Genomic DNA, 21,840 nt, shown 5'->3' on the forward strand with positions numbered 1-21,840 from the left:
TTAGAGATATAATCTTGAAATATTTTACTGAAATCTAGCCCAAAGGAAAAAATAATATTGTATTGAGTTTTGACACATTATATTTCTTTAATATTCTAGCTAAAGTGTATACCTGGAAATGACTCGTCACATGGATAGTGACTCTTACTTTGTCTGGTTAGATAGATTCACATAATATGGGCCTCACACACATTTTTTTTTAGCATATATGTAGATATTTAGATAGGAAGATAGATTTCTCTTTCACAGTGTATATAAGATATTTATTTTTTCAATTCATTAGGTACGTAAATAGATCTGTGATAAATAGATCATTGAATATAGCAGGTTAAGTATGAGATTATTTTCATTTACGTAAAACCCAGAATGAGATTTTTAGCTTTGAGGGGATGATGTTGGTGTTGCCATCCTTAAAACAAACTCCCAAATTGGCTCTAATTGTCACCATTTCCTGGACATTATAAAAGGAAAATGTGGAGCCTGGAGCAAGTGGCTTTGTCTGCAAGGAGAGGACTCAGAAATAATCCACATCATCACCATTTACATTCCATTGCCCAAAGGTAGTTACTTGGCTTCAGTGAACTATTTGAGGACTGAGAATTTTATTTTTAGCTGCATGTTACCAAGTGCACATAAAATCCAGCAACAAAAAATAAGGGGGCAAATGGACTGTGGGAACAATTAGTAATTCCTGCTTCATTCTGCTTCCCTAGCATTTCAGATATTCATGTGCCCTCTTCCTCTCCATGAAGGTCACAACCTACCCTATTACCAGTCCTATCACATTATCAGATACAGTTTTATGTTAAGCTATCTGGGTTATAGTTTACTCCACCAGGCTTTATGTGGCAGGAATTAAAAAAATTTTTTTCCTTACCTCCACCAGACTGGAAAACTTAAGCATACAAGAACCAGTGTTAGTGGGTTAGTGGGAACTCACACATACTGCTAATCATGCTAAATTGGCACAACATCACGAGCAATTTGGCATTATTTAATAAAAGTCGATTTGCATATATTCAGCTGTTTGTCAATTTTGCTTTTTTTAAGAGAAAAGAACATTTGCACCAAGATACATGTTCAGATATACTCAGATCAAACTATTTTTAGTAGGAAATAAAAAGATGCTACCCAAATACTTTGAATTTGGCTGAGATGCACTGGTATGGCAATTTCTTTTGTTTATTTTCCTTTTTTTTTTTTTAAGCTAACAATGTTCAGAGTGGTTATGATTCTGTTTCAGCAAGTTTTATGCAACATTTATTGTTAAATATTTTGAATATCTTCCTAGGAACTGTCCATAAAGAGTACAAAGCACACATAAATCATGTGTATCTTTATAAAATAATAAAAGACATTACTGAAAATAAATGTACCATTTATCAATTTGGATAGGTCTTAAATATGTAATAGTGGGCCAATTTCATGAAATGCACGGAAAAGAGCACACAGTTTTAGATGAATTGCACAAAGTTCAAACCAATAAAATTATATATATATAATGTATATATTTATTTTAACATAACTTTTTATATTATAAATATATACTAAGTATAATCTTTTGTGTGTGTGATACAATTTATACAAAATTTTTCTTAAAGTGAGAGGATTTCTTGGTAAAAACAGGGTATCTCTTAACATAGTTCCCTGATTGTTACATTTTAGTTACCTTTATATAGATCAAAATATGGTTATTTCTTATTATATCTTGTATCTGGATGCTGGTAGTTATCAAGAGATTCCTCTGCTGCTTTCTAAGTGTCTTACACACTCAACCCAGAATCCAGGGACTCTGTGCTATTAGAATAGGTTGCACTACCTTTACCCTATGCTCTGTTTTTCAGTTCTGTTTACTAACTGCTGTAACTGTCACAGGGTGAAGAATGAGAAGGAATTATGGACAGGCACAAGGGGGATTAATATCTCACCTTAATTCCCTTCGTGTCAGCCCCACCTCTGCTGATTTACAGAAAAACAAAAATTGGGATCAGAGTAAAGGTGAGAACTTCAGCCACAACTACATTAAAAATTTAGTTTAGCTCTTTCAGCCATCTTGGAGACTGTGGAGGCCTGCTGGGAACAGGAATTCCAAAATGATAAATAATTCTGGAAGGCTGTGGTCCAAAGCCATTTTTGCTGGCTGTAAGAGGGGTCTCCGGAACCAGAGGGAACACATAGCTTTTCTTAAAATTGAAGGTGTTTATGCTCGAGATGAAACTGAATTGTATGTGGGCAAAAGATGTGCTTATGTGTACAAAGCAAAGAACAACACAGTAACTCCTGGTGGAAAACCGAATAAAACTATAGTAATCTGGGGAAAGGTAACTCGTTCTCATAGAAACAGTGGTTTTTTTCGTGCCATATTCCGAAGCAATCTTCCTGCTAAGGCCATTGGACACAGAATCTGTGTGATGCTGTACCCCTCAAGGATTTAAACTTATTGAAAAGTAAATAAATAAAAGTGTAGATTTGTTCTCTTGTAAAAAAAAAAAAAATTAAGTTTAAAAATCTGGCTAAAGCCATGAAATGTAACTTTATTAGAAGCTGTGACATAAAGAGCATTGTCTCATTGATTAAGAATAGAGGTTTTTTTAAAAATGAAAAGAATATAAGGACTAGATGAGGGTTAATAGGTCCCGATTATTTGTTTCATAAAATATCAAAGAAGAAAACCGGAAAAAGTAATTTTAGCATTGTTTATAAGTACTCTGAATGCTAATGTCTTTTTCCAACTTTCCCAGACTCCTTGGAAACATGATTCCCTCCCACCCTAATAATGCACAAGAAAATACTCGTCTCTGTAAATGTGATACAAATATAACTTTGGATAACATGATCCTACCTTACTGAAAATAAGGTTCTTTATTCTCTTTTTCCTCCTCCTCCTTCCTATTTTTATTACAATCATTGTTAGTATTATTACTATTTGATAGTTCTGCTCAACTTTAATACAAGGCAAATATGGAATGCTATAAAAATCAGCCTTTAATGGTGATAAGCTGTCATAAGGTACACTAAGTCACTCACTTTATAAAATTTATTTACATGTATTAAGTATGTTAAAGAAAGGCCTTTTCTTCCTTAGCAATGACTAAAAACAATTTGTTTTCCTCATGAGGTTTAATACTAGAATTTTTTTTTTAATTTGAAAATTTTCAATCCATAAGAATATAAATCTGCCTGATCTCAATGGTTTTGGTTTTTTTTTTTAGTGTATTTGTAAGACCTCAGATATGTTTGTACAGAAAAAGCAATGCATGGCCACACAGGTATTCGTTCACCACTTCTCCAGCAGCCTTTTAGAAAATATTTTACAGAACACAGCACTTCTCCTATGAAAAACAATATTAAATATATGAAAATAATTTAATAACATTTTATATTTCACATTTGGTAGATAATCAAGAAATCCAGAAAAAAGTATATTTGTCATAAGCAAAAAAAAATCTAAACTTATCAGGATGTGGACATTTTTCTCAATACTTCTAGTGAAGTTTTTCACCTCTTTTTTGTTAAGGGAGAATTCGAATGTATATCAGAATCACATTGTAGTTTATTAAAAGCTTACTGCATGTATTATATTCTTGAACTTGTCCCTATATCACATATAAGCCTTCATTTTCAAGTGCCAATGTTTGTCTAAGCTACAAGCATAGTTTTATTCTCATTTCTCACATATAATCATTAGGGGTTATTTTTTTATCACCAAAATCTGTTTATTGTCCTCTATCTTCATCCCAGAATTGTCCGTTGGTATCCACTGGGGACTGATTGTTATTTCAGGAGTCCCCGTGAATAACAAAATCCACAGATGCTCAAGACCCTTATATAAAATGCCGTCGACAGGTAGAAAAAGAAGATGTGGCAATGGAATATTATTCATCCATAAAAAGGATGAAATCTTGCCATTTTTGATCACATGGGTGAACCTGAAGGGAATTATGCTTAGTGAAATAAGTCAGACAAAGAAAGACAAATACTGTATGTTTTGACTTACATGTAGAATCTAAAAACAAAGCAAACCAACAGATGTAACAAAACAGAAACAGACTCACAGGTACAGAGAACAAACTAGTGGTTATTAGAGGGGAAAGAGGTGGTGGGAAAAGTATAATAGGTGAAGGGGATGAAGAAGTACACACTACCAGTTGTAAAATAAATAAGTTACTGGGATGTAATGTACACCACAGGAAATGTAGTCAATAATTTATAATAACTTTGTAGTGTGTAATGTATAAAATATCAAATCACTATGTTGTACACCTGAAACTAATATAGTAGTGTAAGTCACCTATACTTCAATAAATTAAAAAAAATAATAAAATGGTATAGTATTTGCATATAACATACACACACACTCTCCCATATGCTTGAAATCATCTCTAGATTACTTATAATATCTTTTACAATATAAATGTTATGTAGGTATTTGTAAATGCAATGTAAATGCTCTGTAAATAGTTACAGTGAACAGCAAATTCAAATTTTGCTTTTTGGTACTTGCTGAAATTAAAAAAAAATTTTTTTTCAACCAGCAGTTGGTTGAATTCTATGTGGAACCTATTGATAAAAGGCGCCAACTGTATGGGCCATCCTCTTCTACCCCTCAATTACATTAAACTGGTCTCTCTCCATTCATGGGCCTCTCTGAATAATTCTATTCAATTATTCATGATGACCATTTAAGGATATCTATCTGATCACATATATTGCTGTGCTTAACAGCTTTCCCTGGGTTCCACAACATCCTCTAGGTTAAGTAGAAAACTCCTTACTGGGGCATAACAGGTCATGCTACTCTGCCCTCAAGAATCATCTCTCACCATATGTCTTTTCTATGTTCATTCCTCTGTGCTACCCCTCCCCAACGACTTCTCTTCCTTCATTTATTTGACTATTACTTCTTCTTCCACATCATCTTAGATGTTGCTATTTCAAAGAGACGTTCCCCTAAATTATTAGGGTACTAAGTGCCACCCCTAGATATTATCATGCCACCTAGACACAGTCACATTATAAGATACACTATACAGGGTTTAACTGTTTATTTAATTAGATTTAATCTAATTAAATATTACTCTCTTATATTTAGGAGTAGGAACCATGGCTTTCATTACATATCCTTGAAAGCGAGAGCAGTGTGTGAATGATTACTGTATGCTGTAAGTTAAATTGATTTGATTTAAATTGAAATTGAACTTAAAGATAATGATCAGTGAATTTTTTTCTGTGAAAGAATCTACCAATATTTTATTGGAAAACTAGATGGACTTTGAAGGAAGGTAGTAGCAGAAAGTATTTCAGAAAGAGAAACAACATAAGAAATCACAAACTGATTCTTAGAATATCTAAGTATCTGGATTGAGTTTAGAATGGTTGGAGTAGAGAAGAGAAAGAATGGCATAGAATGTTGAAAATGTTGCATATAGTTTTGTGGCTATCAAAATTTAAGATATGAAAGATGAATAAGTGAAAATTAAGATTGAGCAGGTAAGCAGAATACAGATGATAATTTGGGGGGTCATTTTATGCTAATGTAAGAATTTTATGTTCTGTTTCAAGACAAATAAGGAGGTTTTAAAGATGTTCATAAGGTGAGTAGCTATTTCCCTACCAGCTCTGTGGACGATTTGGAGACCAGGTTTAAGAGTGGTGGCATGAGGACTAGTTAGAACTCCCAAGCCACTTACATATGCCTCTGGACCTAAATGATAGAAGTCATTACCCTCCAGTAATTTCACAAGAGAGTTTAAGTGCATTCCTCCAAAAGTAGAGACAGGCTCTTAGCTCAGTTCTTCCCACTGAGTTGACAATGGAATATTGTTTTTGTTCCCAGGAAACTTCTGAAGTTGAGTCATGGAAATATTGTTTGTACAGCATGAACATCCCTAGATTTTATTTCATCCACTTTTTTTCACTTTAGTTAGTACCTCTTACTAATACGTGATGAAAGCGATATGAGTATACTTGGCATCTCTTTTTTACACTCTCAGAGTGCTGTCAGTTTGATTATATGTTGACCTGAAGCAAATACACTGTCAGGTATTTCTTCAGCAAAGTTGAGCTAACTTAGGATCAGCAGAGAATTGCAGTTCAAGGTCTGAAACCATGGTGAGCTATGTGCAAGTCCCTGAAGGGCAAGGAAAGGAGAATGTTTTCACAGAGAGGGAAAGGAAGTTGGGAGGGCTCTAGTAAAGAGTTGATGGCTTTTCACTGGCTGAGTCCTTGCCAGGAAAAAAGAAGTCTTTTTTCTTTCTGTTGGGCTCTGCTATGCTATGTCTCAGGGTGTGAGTGTTCCCCCTTTTGATCTCCCAAATCTATGTAACTGAAGTTTCTGTTTATCGGTTTTTCACAGCTATGATTAATGTTCATAGGGTAGTGATGTTTTACTTCTTATTGCTATCCAATGATTATCCACTGTCTACAATTGAGTGACAGTTAAATGCTTACATGCATTAGTTTACTACAGTAACTCACCAGAAGCTCTCTGCTTGGTCCATATATCCAAGACTAATCATTCCATTTGTCTTCCATTTCATAAGTGGTCATTTCATTTTCCTTAGGCCACCTTAGGTGTGTGAATTTCATTTTCTACCATATATCTAATTTCCTCAAATAAATTGTTGATCTTATTTTAACATATTTTTTCCATGTGACTCCTTTGCTAATCCTTCTCTGTTAGAGTTTTTCTACTCACCTGAGAGTTAAAACAAAACTCAGTTACATTCCAAGACTTTTGTCAAATTTCTTTTAGATTATGGAAACTGCATGTTGAAAAATATTCTAAAAACTAGTAGTAAACTCATTCACCACATGGAAATTATAGGAAGATAAAGAATTTCCACTTCTTACTTAGAGAAGGCACTATAGTTTATTAAAAATTAAACATACTGGCTTTGAGTTATCTAGTGTTGTGCTGACATCATTTTTTTAACTGTCAGCTGAGTGATCTTGGGTTCCATAATTAATCCTATTAGATCAATTTATTGTTAAATTATATTCAATAGTGGTATGTATTAAATGAGGTAATACATGCCAGTGCTTGGCATATACTGACAGTAAAACGAATTTACCTCCCTTTCTTTTTTCCTACTCCTTCATTCTGATTATTTCTTTCAACAACTTTCTGGCTGCATGAATCTTCCTTTTGTATTATATTTCACACTTTTCAGTATTTTAAAGATACATGAGACAATATATTCCCTTTTACTCTTGAGGATATTCCCTCACCATTGAAAAGGATCATATTAAAATATCTTACTTTTTAAAAAGCTTCATAAACATTATCAACAAAGATATAAACAAAAACAGATATCACCATATTTATTTCCTATGGCTTTAGCACATAGGACTGTTTGCCTTGGCTATTTGTAATACTAAAAATAATTTGACAATCATAGATAACTTACTTTAGTATAAAAAATATTTTTTTCTGACCTAGCAGAGAACTTCAGTGTGCAATCAATATTTTTTGAGTTGCTTATTATGTTAGTTAAGTTTCAAAATTTTATAAACTTTGATTTTCTTCTCAATGACTTTTATTTAATAATTCTTATTCTTCCTATGTAATGGAAAATAAGACAAAAAAAAAAAAACAAAACCTTTCGGAATCTAGTTCCCTGCCTCATAAATTCCACTAGTGATCTTCAACAATGATTTAAGATCAAAAGGATAGAGTATATATTGCTGGAAGGTATACAACACTAATCTCAGGGCTAACTTGTATTCATTAACATTTTACAAAATTTGATGATTATTAATGTTGAATTTCTGTGAGGTCTATGGGTCTTTGTGCTGCTATTTCACAAATGAGTAACCTGGAGCTTCCTTCCGTGACATCCAAAGGCCACACATGTATCAGTGGAATAGAGCCAAGAGGAAATGTTAGACAATTTTGGTGTCAGTCATAGTGGATAGGGCAATATCCCCTAACTTCATCCATTAGTAACCCTGCTTCAAATTTAGAAAGTGAAGCTTTTGTTAAAGCATTTCTCAACCATCTCCTTACATTGAGTACTCAGATTTTTAATATAAATTCACTGTCTATATGATAAATTGACCTTAATTAAAGCACCCCGAATCGGATCACAAATATAGAGGTCAAAAATAACATTAAAGAAGAAAACAGCACTATAATAATAGCTGATAGCTCACTGGGCTGTGTGCTCAGCACTAAATACACACAGCGGGAAAGGAGAGGAGGTGATATGAGATCAACTGGCTGTCTATTTTATGGGGGAATAAAGAATCCATTCAGGATTGTTTGAAGTGCAGTGAAGAAGTGTGCTTTTCTTGCTGAGGTGGTTAATTATAGTTTGCCTTTGTTTTTAAGGGAAAAGTAGTTCCTGTCTTTTGAAGTTATAATATAGAGATAATTGCTACATGTGATTGTACTCTTGGTAAATATTTGTTGAGCAAATTAATTAAAAAATAAAAATGAATTTATAAATTAATTTTTTAAAAGTAAGTGCAATAGAAATAAAATACTTAATATCCATCTGCCCTTACTGACCAAACTCAAAACAGAAAACAAAATAACACAAGGTTTTAATTCAGCTTACCTAAGCTATTACAATATTATCTGCAACTGTCACAGATTTGTAAACATTATAAAATAAACTTTTAGTGAAATCAAACTGGCCAATTTAATAAAATAGTGCACTTAGAAACACTGATTTGATTTGAAAATATTGATTACCAATATGAACAATTTAATTTTATAAAGTGAAAATAAAATATTTTACTAGGCAAAATTCTAGAGAAGGAGCTAATATATAAAGAATAAAAATTAAGCTTTCCACCTGTAGCAGTTCTGTATCAATTATCTTACTCAGCTATCTCAACAATGCTAGAAGATGAATATTATTATTCATCTTTGCAAAGGAGGCAATGTCAGCTGAAAGTTTTGAAGTGAGTCTGCCAATATCATACACTTTCTGTTCCACATTTCATTGTCTTTCAGCCAGCCTCACTAAATGTATTTTGGTACCTCCAAAATGTCATAGTCACTTTTATTGTAGAATGTAAATAGCTGATCCCTCATTCTAGAACAACCATTTCCTGTTTCCCCTAACTCTTTTACTAGATTAAGATCTCCTTTAGTCAAGTGTTTATTTTTAAGTCCCTATTCTGACCTAGCAAGTGTAATTCCCTTTCATCTGTCATGTCTTTGTTTCTCATTTCTTAAATCCAAAAGCATTCCCTGATACTCCAGATAGAAGGTTGGAGCCTTTCTGTATCAGGGATTGCCAAAACCTGGCTGCAGAATCCAGCCTGAACCTTGATTGCACAATCTCCAAGCCAAAAAAAAAAAAAAAAAAAGAAACAAAATGTTTTTTACATGTTTAAATAGATAAAAAAGAAAAAGAAGAATAATTTTTTGTGCAAAGTGAAAATTTCAGTTTCCATAAATATTTACTGGAATACCACCAAACACACTTTTTATTAATAAACATTTAATAACCACTGGAGTCTTCCTAGGTGCTCTTCAATAGCCATCAAGGACATGTCTGATTTCCTGCCTGAGATCAGTTGTATCAGTTTTACTGCCATGAAGCAACAAAGAGGAGCCTGGGTAATTTCAGGGACTTAAATCAATGTAGATCATCATTATGAGCAAAGTAGATTAAAAGCATGGTAAATTAAAAAAGAAATCTATGACGAAAAAAGCCAGAGAATTACTAAAGAGTCCAGGTTTTATTAAAACAAAGTAAGATACATAAATAATTTGTACCCTCTTAGGAGATAAAGAGGATACTGCAAAGGAAGAAATTGTGTTTGTGTATGTGTGTGTGATGAAAATATATCATTTACTTTTTGTCTTGCAACCTCATCATTCTACAAACAATGGAATCTATTTCACAAACAAAATATAACTTCATCCTTTTTCTGTATAAATATTTACATTTATTAAGGTTTTGCCATTTTAGATTAGCCTTTATCCTTTGAAAGATAATGAATTATTATTTTGAATTATTGTGTATTCTAAAATATAAGTAAAAAGTAAAACCATAACTTTTGCATTAGGATAACTTTTAAATTCATTTCAAAGGACTACACTTATCAAAATATTGGACTTATACATCTTTTACATTATCAATTTAAATAAACAAATTATTTTAATTTTCCAGTACAGTGTTTTTATAATCATTTTCATACCAGGGAGGTTTCATGTATAATATCTTTCCTGCAGGAACATTTAATGATGGAGAGTAGTGAATCCAAACTTTGGTCTGTAACTAGCAGTAGAATTTTAACTAATTCAGTTTCCAATATCCAGTAGCTTATGTGTAATCCCTGATTATATCTCCAGGTTTTTAATATTCTTCACTCCAAAAGACCTTGATCATAGTAATTTCCAAGTTCTGCTTACAAGGTAGGGTTAGGTTTCTTATTTTAATTTAATGCTTTAGAACTCATCCATAATTCAGAATAACGCATGACTGATTAAATAAACAAATGTGAATAATTTATTGCTGTATTAGAAGAAAAGGCAGAAATCAAAATGTATTCAACTGGTTCAATTATATTATTAAGTGTTGCAGCCTATTGTTAGATACAAATCTATGAAATCTTTTTCAAGGCTTAAATAAGGCCAAACATCGTAAGTTTTGGAATAATTAAAAAAAAATTCTGATTAGGAGTTTTTTCAACAAGAATACCAAGAAATGTGCCCTCAGCTGAAGTACAGGTCATGGGATGGCATCCACATTTTTATTATGTGTTGATTACATTATGTCTTCCTTTCAAAATATCTTCCTATTTCTATGGAGATGATTTAATCTTTATTGAGTTGAATAGAAGATGATTAGTGTGCCCAGCATGATGAAAGCAGATACTATCTTTTCACTTGACCCTGACTGACTAGATCGTGTCTGTTTAGATTTTTTCTTTAGTATTAAGAAATTTTCTGAATTTAGAGCATGGCCCTTTCTATGAAAATGTAGGACTTCTGGAGTCATAAATGAATGCCTGAGGTACTCGGTAATATGTTTCCACTCAAGGTAGACAGAACTCTAACATGTCCAAGGAATGCATGACTATGATCTCCATTTTGCCTTAAACTCCACAGTGGTTACACCCTACAAGACCTTAAAATTCTCACTCTCCACCTGCCCAGAACAATGCTTGGCCAAAGATATAGAGGAAAGCCCCATGAAGACTTCTAGGGTCAAATTTTGGGATAGCTTACTATGTTCCAATAATATTCTCTGCAAATTTCAGCTGCTTCTAAAAATTGAACTCAAATGTTTGTGTCCTTAACTCAGAAAGACTACTTCACCCTCTGCTAGATTCACATTCTTCAGTCAAAGTCTGAAACTGCATAAATGTCGAAAGAAAGCCAGGTGAAAGGTAGGTAAAGCTCACCTTGTTTATCTTTTTTTTCTATCAAGTGTCACAGTTAGTTTTCCTATGTTTGAAAAGATTTGTCTCACGTATTTTGCCCAGTTTTATAATTGCTGACCATTTTGGAGTAAGTCCAGCACCAGTAACTCCGAGATAGTAGTAAACAAAACTGTCATTAATTAAAATGTTATCTTCCTTTTTACAACTTAGTTTTAAGCCTCACTTTAGAACTTCAAGTTCCATTGTATATTCTTCATCTTAATGTTTCAATCTCAAAATTGAGGGCAAGGAAGTTCTGATTTCATCTTATCCTAAAATGATTAATAAATATATCTATTCAAAGTTTCCAAGTAATTTGGTAGATTTTATGAAAAATTTGTTTTTCATTTCTACTTTTAGTGCCTTCTTTTATGAGAATGTGGCACTAAATATTTTGCTTCTTAAAACTTATAGATAGTTCCAACACTGTTTAATATTTGGTAACTTATGGATGTATTTTCTGACGGCTTTAAAATAATTGTTTCCATTGTTTCAGAGTAGAACATTTAAATATACTGTCAGTTATATTTGGAAGATTATCTGTATTTTGTGTCTAGTTTACATTATAAATTTGGAAATATTTGTGCTATAGTTTACTTTTGTGTTTCTACAAATGTATACTTATTTTTTACTTTTTCTTTTACCTTTTTACAGGTGCCATTTGTATTTTTCTTTAATTCTATTTTTTCTGCTAGTACTTCAATACATTTTATTTTGCATGACAAATCAATACTTAAAAGCAAATGTTATTCAACATTACTCTTACATTTGCTTTTCTGAGTTCACAATGATGTTACATAAGATATCTCCCACTCACAGGAACCAATTTCTATACTCTATTGCCAATTTTTCTGAAGGTTTAAAATGAAGTATTTCATAAAAAACTGATAAAATTCAATTGCACCATTTTTGGAATTATTCTTATTCATAGAACTGCTAATAATGATTTAATTCTTAGGGGCATGTGTCTTAGAATGCATTTCACCCATGCTCGTCACACTACCCCTTTCTTCGATCCTTGTCAGTAACCAAAATGAAGAAAGAGGGCAGAGGTAATAGGTGGAATAGTTTCATGACAGCTTATAAAGGTGATTTTTAATTAAAAAAACCTCAACTCAGGGGAAGGTATAGCTAAAAGTGTTAGAGCACACACTTAGCATGCAGGAGGTCCTGGGTTTAATCCCCAGTACCTCCTGTAAAAATAAATAAATAAACCTAATTACTTCCTCCCCCCAAAAAAACAAAAAAAAACTATTAAAAAATGTAAAAAAAAAAAAGAAACTTAAACTCATGAAACTTTTGTGACTTTTGAGATTTAGCATAAAATGAAATAAGAATATTCAGGGTGATATTCAATACTAATAAAATCTCATGCTCTCTCATCTTTCTCTCCATCTCCTCCTCCCTCACACAAACACTCACATAATATAGCTATTAGTCAATAATTGTAAAATTATTCATAGTTTGAAAACTGAAATATGATTGCATTCTTTTTTAGAGTTCATATTGAATATATAATAGATCAAATATAATAAGGTAATCATATAACATATCACATGTGTTATATGTACCTTAACGAGATTATAACAGGTTGTTCTCAGTGATGTAAATTTGTGATATATGTAAAGAGGTTTCTTAACAACAATTTCAAAAGTTCACATTCTACAAGTTTTCATACGTGATACTTTGTGTTCCCTAGTAATAAATTTCTTCACAAGTAATTAAAATGATTTACATGCAATGTTTTCATAAGCCGTGACTGTATGATTTTTGACTCATTTGGGAAGATGAGAAATGTGTATTATGGTGATAGGTAGAAAGAAAATAATTGAGGCTAAAATAAATTATGTCAAACATCAACCTCGTATTAACATGTTTTATCTATTCTCCAACTTAAATGACTATTGTAAACCATTCACAGTATAGTAATTTAATAACCTGTAAATTAAAAGAAAAAGAACATGACATTTAAGTCTTTTGTGCATCTGTAAAACAAGTTGTTAGGCTATTACAAATCTAAATGACAACACATAATTTTGCGTTGCAATCACAACATAGCTGCTTTTGATATTGTTTTCTAAATAAACTTGAGATGGAATGACTAAAACCTCATATTCATTAACAAACTAAAAGAGCCCACAAATCAAATTCTTCCAAAACATATTCTTCATGGCTGGTTAACTACTTTTCTCCTGTCACAGAACAAATGGAAATAGATTCATTTTGTTACACTGGGTGCCTGGAGGTGAATACATGTCTATGACATTTTAGAAGTTGTTTTTTTTTTTTTCTGTAAATGCAAAATTTCCAGTGATTTACAAGAGAAAAATAAAATGTTATTATTTGATTATTTATTTCCCTCAAAGTCAATTTATGCTCATGTCTTAAAATTTATTTTCTTGCAACTTGTGTACCAATAAGTATGAATCTGAATTACATATTATTTAAAAATAGAAATTAAAAAAGATTATAAAAAACTATAACACAAAATATATAAAAACAAATCCCATAAAAGTGTCTATTTTTAATAGCATAAAATTTGTTTTTAATACAAAATATAAGATTACTTCAAATTGATTAATTTTCTATATTTATGATTGAAAATATTAGAAGAGATTGATATTTTCCCTCTTGTTATATATAATTTCATAAACTAGGTATAAGATAAATTAATTTAGCTAGTCATTTTTAAAAAATAATCTCTTAGTGAGTTTTACTAATAATTAAAGAAGGGACATTTTCCACTATAAGACTCTTTATCTGTGTGTAGGCAAACGGATCTCTGCCATATCCTTCTATTGTAATACAGTTTATATAATCCGCTTAAAGTATCTTCTGATTTGAACACGTATTTTACCTTGAAATTTGGGACTTAAAGCTAGTGGTTACAATTTAAAATTTATAGGGAACTATCGTAGATATAGAAAGGTCAATGTTATATCCACTTAGTAATTTTCCAAAACTGGAGTTATTCAATGTCTCAATATCTGGGTGGATTTAAGAAAAATTTAAAAAATTAAAGGCTGATTTTTAAATTACACGTTAATAATAGTGATCATGTTGTCATGATTGTGAACGTGAACATACAATACATCAGTTTACATCATTTGGAGAAAAACAACATACTCAATTTCAGAGCTAGAAAATGTTGTTACCAGTCTTAGGATGACTTTAGATAACAATTAAATTCTCTGGGTCTCTTCACAGTGTTAAATGAAAACAGTGAAATATATTGTCTCTAGAATTTTCTTGGTGCTAATATTGTATACTTTTTCATTTTGGAAAATCTTTTATTTATTAATAATTATAATGATTTAGACATATAAAAGACATTCCAGAGTAAATGGCTCACATTTCAATTTACTTTATAACCTCAATGACAAAACCAGGAAAATACATGCCGTTAGCATAAGATTAGCTCGTGTGCATTTGTCTGGTACAGTGATACCATGCAAATCTCAGTGTTAGGAAAAATTATTTAGTGAAGGGATTTTAAGAAATGGAATATAAAACATATTCATAGAAGAAAGTTTTTCTCTAATTGGGCACTCCTCAAACTGCAGAATATAAAAGACTATTTTTAGACAGTGTAATACATATATTAATAAGAAAAGAAGAAGGAGGAAGAGAGGAGAACAAAACATGATCAAGAAGATAAATATTTAAGGCAGTATTCTTACTGTTTTCTAATATGTTTAGCAAATAGATTTCATTAAAATTCAAGAAAGATTTGCCAGAGTCCACTGCATGCAACATGCTTTGGGATATTAAAGGCAAGATAGATTATACAACAATTATTTGGTAATCATTTTTTCATAAAAAGTATTGTCATATGGAGACAAATTCCTTGAAACACAACTGAGAAATGATGCTTAAGTTTTAGAAAAGTATGAAACATTCTAAACTCCACAATCATTCATAATAAAAGAAATTAAAATAATAAAAGCAAAGGATAATAAATAAAATAATAGTGAATTTAAAAATTAAAAATAAAGGCCAGATATTGATAAAAGAGATGTTGCTCAAAACTGATCATAGAAATTTTGTTGAATGTGCATACAAATTCTTGTTAATATGATGTTAAAAAGTGTGATAGAAGATGATATTAGAAAATATCAAATTGGTTAAGTAGCTAATTTTAAAAAATCATGTTAAGAAAATTTTTTTTCAGTAATAAAATCACTTTAAAATGATGTGAAAGATCCATCCATGTTGTTGCCAATTGCAAAATTTCATCCTTTTTTATGGTTGAGTATATTTCATTGTATATATATACCACATGTTTATCCATTCATTTATTGATGGACACTTAGGTTGCTTTCATATTTGGCTATTATAAATAATGTTACTATGAATATTGGGGTACTTGTATATTTTCCAATTTTTTTTGGATATATACTTAGGAGTGAAATTGCTGGATCATATGGTAGCTCTATTTTTAGTTTTTTGAGAAACCTCCATGCTGTTTTCCACAGTGGCTATATCAATTTACAGTTCCACTAGCAGTGTACAATTATTCCCTTTACTCCACATCCTCACCAACATTTGTTATTTGTGGTCTTTTTCATGATAGCCATTCTGACAGGTGTGAGAGAGTATCTCATTGTGGTTTTGATTTGCATTTCTCTGATAATTGTCAATGTTGAGCATCTTTTCATGTGCCTCTCGGCAATCTGTATGTCTTCTTTGGAAAAATATATTATGCTTTGTGAAGTAAGTCAGTCAGAGAAAGACAAATACTGTATGTTATCACTTATATGTGGAATCTATAAAATAAAGAAATTAATGAATATAATAAAACAGAAACAGATTCACAGACATAGAGAGCAAACTAGTAATTAACAGCTGGGAAAGGGAAAAGGGGAGGGACAAGATAAGGGTAGGAGATTAAAAGGTACAAACTATTATGTATAAAATAAATTATAAGGATATATTGTACAGCATAGGGAATATAGCCAATATTTTATAACAATGTTAATTGGAATATTATCTATATAATTTTTTAATAACTATGTTGTAGATCTGAAACTCATACAATATTGTAAATCAACTATACCTCAATGAAAAAAAAATTTTTTTCTGTAAGCCATCTAGCCTCCAACAAAGCTGAACTAGAAGAAAACCCAATGTGAAAGAGAATTCATTAAATGAAAATAGAGTTCAAAAAACAACATATATTCTTCATGTCCTTAACAGTCTAAGACCAGACACAATGATGGTGACATCATGAGATCAGATGATTATAGAAGTTCATAGTGTATAGTCTTATAATTCCTCAAAACTATTACATTGAAAAAGGCAATTTGATTAAACTCTGGTATGTCTGAAAGTCCTCTCTTGTGTCTTCATTAAAACACACATACACTCATAGGCAAGCATACACCTGCTTACACACACACAAAAACACACAATTTGCCTCACACAATATGGTGGTGTTGTTCATGATTAAATAACTTCAAGAGTGATTAAAAAGTCTATGAATCCCCATGCTATTTGATGTCTCTCCTTGTTATTGTAAATGTGGAGCACCTGTATTCTCAGATAGCTTTCTTCAACCAAGCAGAGCCAGGTCACCACTCTTCTAAGAGACTGAAAATTATTCTTAGAAGAAAATTATCTGAGGTGTTTCAGACCTGGGGGCAACAGATACACTGAGACTGGCACTCGGGAGGAAGCATGGAGTTAAAAGAGTAGGGATATGTGATCATCTAAACCATGGGGCACCTAGGTTTCTTTGCTGTTAATCCACTTTAGACAATAAGCACTGTCAGCCCAACCATGAGGAAGAATAATAATAATGTTAATGGAAATAGTGTGTATGAAAGCAATTCTTTTGGGTTGGATATGTGAATGTCTAAATCCAAAAATTCAGACATTTTACTGTAAGTGATAATCCCCAAGTAATAATAGAAAGACTAAGAAAGAAAATAGCATGTGAAGTATTTGACCGTGCTGCAAACAAACAAACAACAACAACAAACCTGGAATGGAGAAGTGGTTTCATTTCTTATGTAAAGAGGAAAAATGCAACATTATTTCAAAAAGCGTAAAATTAATATCGTATATCTATATCAACTGCATGACATTCAAAATATAACTTTTAACATTTAAAAATAACCCCTTTGCCTTTCTATATTCTCTCATTATTTTAAATGCAATGTATTGTGTAGGGATGATTAAGCCAAATCATTTGTACTCAATGACAATGGAGGTTACAGTAGTAATAGGGTTTTGATAAAGATTTTTAGATGTTTTTCTAACCAGAATGAAAAAGTCATAGGCTATCTCTAGACATTAATGAATAATCAATTATAATTCTTTAAAAGCAGTCTGATTCATCTGCCAGTTCATAGTGTATCAAAGCAATTTTTGCCATATTGATTCACATCATGTCAATACAAAGCAGTGGAATAATTCATTGACAAGTGTGGAAAATGGTATTTATTGCTGTAGTAGGCTGAAGAGTCCCTGCCCACCCCCAAAGACAACCACATCTTAACCTCTGGAAACTGTAAATGTTACCTTATATGGCAAATGTCATTATATGTATATATCATTAAGTTAAGGGTAGTAAAATGGAGAGATTATCCTGGATTATCATCGTGGTGGGCACTAAATATAATCATAATGTCCTTATAAGAGAAAGGTAGAGGGAGATTACAAACAGAAGAAGATAAAATGATGTATCTATGGTGGGAGAGATTGTAGTAATGTTACCACAAGCCAAGGAATGACAGCAGTGCCTAGCAGCTGAAAGAGGCAAAAAGTGAATTCTCCTCTAGACCCTGCAGAGGTAGCATAGTCCTGCAGACAATACCTTAATTTTGATCCAAACTAGTTTTGTACTTCTGGCTTCTAAAATTACAAAGAATAAATTTCTGTAGATTTTAAGCTATTAAAATTGGGATAATTTGTTACAAAATTCACAGGAAACTAATACAAGTATGTTTTGGTAAAATTCTATCATGATCACAACTCTTTGACATATTATATTGTCTCATACTCCATACTCTTCTCAGTAAATATCTGGATCTAATAGAGGTCTTGTCATCAAGAGTGACATTTGCAATATATTTATAATCCCTGGGAACAATGAAAAGTAATTTATAAGCTTAATATGATTTACCTGAGTCAGTTTAGAAAATTGAATACTATTATTTTTCAACTATAAGCTTAATGTCCTACATATTTTCTTTTGAAACTAAGTCCTTCACATTTAAATAAGAGTTCATTCACTACGGAATTTTACTTAATCAATAAAATATTTGCTTTCTTCTTGCCTGACTGTTTAAAAAATATTTGTTTTATTTTATTTCTAAATATTGCCAATCTGCCATATTTACAGAAACTCATAACTATATTTAATACTTAAATGCACACTTTCATCTTTACCATAAATTGCTTGTGACTAATAAAAGATAAAATAAATTTTGGGGAAAGATATTTTATGAGTAAGGAGTGGTTAACTTTTCCTGCAATAATTCAGAATTTTTTGTATGTAAATGTGCAAACTATGTATCTAAATGACGGAGTAAATTTAAATCATATACCAATTATTGTCCAGCATACCACGTATGTGTAATCTCAAGCAATTATGAAATTAGTAGATTTTATATAGGTATGAATTTACTAATTCACTTATTCACACATGTGTCTCTTAAATTAGTCAGTAGCCTCAATCTGGTTTTCCCGACATTTTCCCAAAGAACTCAGATGCATGTATAGACCACTCCTTTTTCTGTCACTCACAATATGGAAAAGGATTTATTAAAGTAACAACAACAGGAAGTACATTTCAATAAACATACAATTCAATTATGTTCCACAGAAGTTTAAAAGATGTGTTTTTTTGCAGTGTAAATATAGCCCAAATTAATTTAATTAAGAATAACATCATATACTTAATTAATATTGGAAAATATCACTGTGTTATGTACTAGGGGAACACAGATGAATGAGAAAAGGAATAGGAGCCTAAAGAGCTCCAAATATGACTTTGTATCTGACTTACTGTTAAACAACATGCTGTAATAGAGACAGAAAATCATTACTGTAGAAGGAGAACTGAGTAGCAAATCATTTGAGTAGGAGAAAGGTCAATCCAGAAAGGCCATAGAGAAGTGAGGCTACTATTGCTGTAATAGGGAAGAACAAATCTGACTCCATATTAGATCTGTTCCTTTGGCTTTAACCCTGTGCTCTATTTCCTGTGCTTAGTCATGCTGATTCTGCACTTTTTGTAAGAGAGTATTGCCTATAGCCTAAAATATACGAAACAGCCTATTCTCAAAGCTCTGACCCTTATAGGTATTACCACTTATTCATTCATATAAAGATAAAAAGTTGCAGAATAGAAAATGACATTTGTTTTGTTGGAGGTTTACAGGGACACCATGACCTTACTCAGGAGGACAGCTGCAAAAACAAAGGATTCTGACACTAAGAAGTTTGCAACAACCAACCTTACCTCCTCCCCTTTTCAGTATAAAAGGAGCCTGAATTCTGACTTGGGGAAGATGATTCTCCAGGACATTAGGCTGCCATCTTCTCAGTATGCTGGCTTTCTGAATACAGTCATTATTCCTTACCCCAACACCTTGTTTCCCTATTTACTGGCCTGCTGTGTGGCGAGCAGACCAAGGTTGGACTCAGTAACATAGCTATTATGATGAAGTGGATGTTAAATGATAAAAAATATGGCATGCCTTGTGCTTTCTCGATAATCTGCTACAATACAGACAGGAATTGGGAGAAGTGGGTCTGCTTTCCAAAGGAAGAAAAGAGAAATAATCTGGAGACAGGTTGCAAAAAACTGTGAATGCTATGATAAATAATAGTAAATATAAATGAGGTACTATTTTTGTTCTTGTTTATTTTTTAATATTTAAATGTTTAACATTTTTTGTGGGGGGAGATAATTAGATTTACTTACTTATTTATTTTTTTAGAGAAGGTACCGAGGATTGGACCCAGGACATTGTGTATGCTAAGCATGTGCTCTTCCACTTGAGTTATACCCTACCCCCCAACCCTGTTCTTATTTATTACTGCATTTCTGAGTTATTTAATTGAACTGAATAGATGAGTAGTTTCTCTCATGTCATTTAGCATACAGGCAGTCCTCACCTGGGATTGTAAAACTGATGGTGTGAGCTAAAACCAACTAAAACTATCTTAATATTTAATAGGAGAAATTATTATGACCTTTAAAAACTTTTGTCAAAATATTAAAAGCTCTCTTTTTATTAGTTATATATTTATAGGTGAATGAAATAGTAAAACTAATATTTACTTAGTGTACACTATTTTAAAAACATTTGAAACATTGACAAAGTGTTATATATTCATTGTAAAAAAAATTCATTAAAAAGTAGTTTGAATATGCTTCCTTCTCCATCTCCTTTTATAACTTATGATATAAAATACTTTTTTCTATGTCTTGGTGAATTGTCATTCTTCCTTCCTTTGGGTCAATTTTCCATATTTTATCATCTGTATTTTCAATGTTGTAAAACATCTCTGAGAGTTCTATTAACATGAAATTTATTTTCCAGTATTACTTCTTCTGGGACTTTTCATCACAACCACAAGTTCATCTTCACTATGTTCCTCTGGCTGCGTATCTTGAGTCTCCCAAAGAGGGCAGCATCAACATTTCCAAGATCAACCATCTTCTATTCACATCCACTTTCACTCCCACTGTTATCACTTTTTGTTTATTTTTTGCACCTTAATCTTTATTGGCCTATTCCCTCTTTTGATAATCCATTTTTGTAAAATATCACCTGGGTTTACCCATGGGAGACAAGGTGGCAGTACAACTACATGCTTTTCTGCTTTTATGTGAATTGAATAACAGATGCAATGACCAATCCCCGCCAGACTCTGAAGAGAGTGACGTGATTGGTAACTGATCATGATGTGTACCTGTTATTTACGTAGTTATTTGTGGAAAGAGGAGCTAGCAGCAAGTTTGTACTTTATCCAATTATTCATGGTTAATATATCCAAATGAATTTAATTTGAACTATCAGGAAACTGATGTTATTTAAATAAACTGTGGTAACTAAAACTCGTATAAATCTGAGCCCTACAAAGCAAAGTCCTATATGCCAAAATAGTAATGATTGTTAAAATATCAAATAAATGTAACATAGAGGCAAATTCAAGTATCAATAAGCAATCATTATTAAAGGTGTAATATAAAATATAACCTTATTTTGGATATTCACCACGACCTAATTTTATTAAACAAACTGGCAGTAAAACATGAAAATGGTAATCCTGTTGTGTATCCAACAGGATGTTATATTTAAAATCCTCAGTCTGGGAGTCTGAGAGTTACTCTGCACCCTTCCTCTCGCTGGTCTGGGGCTGGTTGGCTCACTAGTAACTCTGGCCTTTCTCTTCTCACTTTGCCCAGAGTGCCGGCGACAGAGCCAGAGTTGCCCCTTC

At 32.0% G+C, this 21,840-nt stretch overlaps 1 pseudogene; it reads left to right on the plus strand.

The window, feature by feature from the left end:
* The first annotated feature begins 2,093 nt into the window (after positions 1–2,093).
* LOC105073881 (large ribosomal subunit protein eL33 pseudogene) lies at positions 2,094–2,620 on the plus strand (annotated as a pseudogene).
* The last annotated feature ends 19,220 nt before the right edge of the window (positions 2,621–21,840 follow it).

Source organism: Camelus bactrianus, chromosome 14 (genome assembly GCF_048773025.1).
Source record: "Camelus bactrianus isolate YW-2024 breed Bactrian camel chromosome 14, ASM4877302v1, whole genome shotgun sequence".
Lineage (NCBI taxonomy): Eukaryota > Metazoa > Chordata > Mammalia > Artiodactyla > Camelidae > Camelus > Camelus bactrianus.